This window comes from Drosophila erecta, unplaced genomic scaffold, assembly GCF_003286155.1.
Source record: "Drosophila erecta strain 14021-0224.00,06,07 unplaced genomic scaffold, DereRS2 tig00000126-arrow-pilon, whole genome shotgun sequence".
In the NCBI taxonomy this organism is placed as follows: domain Eukaryota; kingdom Metazoa; phylum Arthropoda; class Insecta; order Diptera; family Drosophilidae; genus Drosophila; species Drosophila erecta.
The window spans coordinates 12,302,315-12,306,139 of record NW_020825209.1 but is presented as its reverse complement, the minus strand read 5'-3'; positions in this window follow the sequence as shown (position 1 = coordinate 12,306,139).

Genomic DNA, 3,825 nt, shown 5'->3' with positions numbered 1-3,825 from the left:
TCTGGGCGGTTAATTATGTCAGGTGTAAGCAAGATATACCCCTCTTTTTTGAAAAGAGCCACACAGTTTAAAACTTGAAACTTGAAGAAGGCAGTTCACTCAAATGGTTTACTTCAAGAAAACTATACACAAAAAAGGCTTTCAAATAGTTAAATCAAGCAAAGGATTGATTTGGCCACACTGATTGGCTAAATTGGAAGGGCTAAACTACTTTAATGCTTGCTACGAAGATAAACTCATCAGCTAGACGCACAAAGGACCCTCTTTGCCTTTGGGTCTGAGTTTGGTGGACCTGCGGTGGGAACAATCCATAATGGCCAGGCCAAAAGATGAGAGATTATCGGGGCTGACTGTGCGGAGTACATGGCATATTCTATTAATGTGGGGATCATGAAAGTTTTTACAACTAAAACCGGATTGGAATGGGCAATTTCATGGTTCGAGTGCAGTGCCGCAGGAAGAGAGCTGCCATTTTTATGGCATATTCGTGAGCTTATTGTAATGAATTGCCTCGGATTTTTCCGCCCACCACCCGCTTCTATATACAGATATACGAGTATATGTTTTCTTTTTATCTCGCCCCGAAAGGGGGAGTGGCATGTGGAGCATGTGGCATTTGCTGTAATCATAATTTTATGTCCGTCTAAGTAGCTGCGCATGACGACTGTCAACGACACGGCCTTTATCCTGACCCACTCCCACTTTTCGTCCTCGCCACATTATCCTGCACGATAAAAAAACGACTAGAAATCTTAATGGCAAGTAAAACGAAAAATTGAATGAATTGATGTTCGGAACAAATCTCTCACAGAAAACTACTTGTATTTCTATTGAATTGAATTTAATTTATTAAACACTGAGCACGCTGTTTTCTTCGAGTGTGGCAAGTATGCTCACATCCTGTCAGCCAGAGTCTTAAGCTGTCTGCCACACGTTGTGGCTGCCACAATTCGAAGGACATGAGATGCGAGAGTCCTGCAACAGTTAGCGGTCAATTGACTGCACTGGGGCCGTCATACGGGCCAGTTGTCTTTGGCAGATCTGGGTCTGAACCGTCGGAAGTCCCAAACACAGAAGACAGCCAGTAACCAAAAGCGACAGATCTCAAAGATAAACCTTTAAATGCAAAATTTGTATTTATCGGCAGCTCTATAAACACACACTTTTGGGCCCACAGAAATGGATTCCTCACTTTCACAAGCAAACATTTAGGGCATTAAATGGATTTGAAAGAGGAACTGTTGTTTAGTTGGGCTGATTTCCTTGGCACATCGTTAGCGAGTGATCATTGAAGGTGGTAACAAGTTGAAGGTGAAGTCGAAGATGCCCATGATCGCTGACAGTCGAAGATGTATGATGGGAATTAATAAAACAAGCGTAAACACTTAAAAGGCGCTCCACACCGAATTGATTCAATCGTTTTTTCCCTTTTTTTGAATAATGGTAGGGGCTGTGTTTTAAAAACAACCAAAAAACCTTTCCAACGCCCTCGCACTTTTGTGCGATGAATGAGTCAGGAATTGAGTGAGTGTCTCACTTCTTCGGATTTGTAAGTCAGAAAATGAGATCTCAGACTCATGTGAGAATCAGAAAAAGTGGGATTTGAACTTCCAGATACCCAAACTGGATACAAAATTGCAGCAACAAGCATAGGCAACTGAATTAAGTCTTGTAACGTTTATATGACTAAAAAGAAACTGAATACAATGTATGATTTGTTTGCTAGCTGAAAAGGCGAGATTCCGCCACTCAATCCTGAGGTAATACGATCTCCTCAACAGTGAAGAAACCAAACAATATGGATATTTTGGTATACCTCAGAAGACGCGGCAAAGAACGGGTATCAAAGGCGAGGAAAACGAACAGACTAATTGAAAACAATCATTAAACAGAAACTGAGACCTGGGTTGCGAAGTGGAAGTCTGGGGCGCCCGTTTATGTGTATCACTTAATTATAACTGTACACACACATCCGCCGGGCGATATGGCATCCATGAGATACAGATACCAGCGCTGTGGGATGCCCGCTTCGGTTTGCCTATCCACTTCATTAAAGGAGTTGAAAAGGTGGCAGGGCAAACAAATGGACGGCACATCGTACATCGTACATCGTACATGGCATGTGGTATATGGTATGTGGTATATGTGGATGGATGGGTTAGACGGATGGATGGTAGGGATCGGGGACTGGCGATGGCCGAGAATATGGCCAAAAGCAGTAGGAGTTGACCGCGAAGACGTCCCACTGAGTTGGGTTCTTCACATTTCGGACCCTCGAAAAGCAACCTTCTCAACGGCGAAGACCTTCGTCAGCTCACTTCTTTATTAATTAGGCATTTTGAGAGCTTTGTAAATCTGCGATTTCGGCGCCCTTCTCTTTGGTCGAGGCTCATAATTTCGCGTAATTACACTCAATTGTTTAATTGTCGTCTGATTTGGCTTAATTGAATTTGTCTCTGGATGTCAAAACAAAGTTGAAAGTTCAATCGGGGGCGAAAATGTGCTGGCCTGGGAACTCGAAACGGAAATCGTGGACATTTTCAGCCAGAGGTTAAATTAGCAACACCACATGATTGAATTTACATGTTTACCTCTGTGCATTAAATATTTTAAGCTAATTTCATACATAGAGTGCAACTTTCTATTGCATAATACAAATAATCGGAAATAGTAGGTAAATATGTGTAAGGTTTCATTGATCGTTATGGTTTTCCATTGAATTGCTTTGATGAATGGCTGCAAGTTCTCCATTACTTTCAATGATAGGACTATCCCTAGTTTACGGTAGATATAGCCACCAGCCGTAGCGGATCAGCTTACCAGTAACAAATGGCCAACTATCAACCATATGAAAGGCAACAACAATGCGGGCCCACGCAACTAAAACAACGACCAACGAAATAATAGGAAAATTTGAAAATATCTTGTCTCGCTTTTCCTTTCCCTCAAGTGGCGCTGAAGAAAAAAACAGGAATGAGATCCCATCACTCATGGGAAATTCATAAATTCACGCCGACGACTGTGCAATTAATCTGCTGCTGATGCACTGAAAGAAATGGATTCCTTTTGACCATGCGATTTTATGAGATTAGACAAGCATAATTTACTAAAATTGTTTATTTTGAAAATTAGAGAACATTGCAGTTTTCCTTGTAGTGTGATTATAATACGAATGATTGCACCATTTTTCGCAGTGCATTGTACATTTCACCACCTCTCTTTCTACAGCTGTCTCTTTCTTTCAACGCGCATGCGCGACAGCTGTTGACAGCGACGCCAGCAGCGCAGTCGCCGCCCGCTGAGTCCGTTGATTGACCTTATTATTATTGTTTTTGTTTTGGTGTTTTTCTGTTTCTTGGCTGTGAGAAATGTTTTAAAAATGTTGTAACTGTTCTCCGAATATTCGTTGTATTTCCAAGTCCAAGTGTCACATTACAATATCCATTTATAAGACTGCCCTTTTAATTTGTGGTAATTAATCTTTGCAAGCACAGGCGTAAAAAATCACACAGAGCTTAAAAATGCAAATTACGAAACCCGAAGATATTAAGATATTATGATAAAAACGAAAACATTATGGCAAAGCCAGAAAAATTGGATAAAAATGCAAATCCTTCAACAAGTTGTTTCCGAAAATAGCCAAGTTAGCATCCCATTTATAGTTGCTGGTATAAGAGATGCTCCTATAACTGTTATACGTAAAGGATAAGCCAGAGAACAAGGAAAGAGCAAATAAAGAAGAGTGTGCAAACAGAGTAAGTAAAAGTGGTAAGAGAAAAGTAAATAGTTACATAAAACATTAAGCGAGCAAAGGGCATACATTAA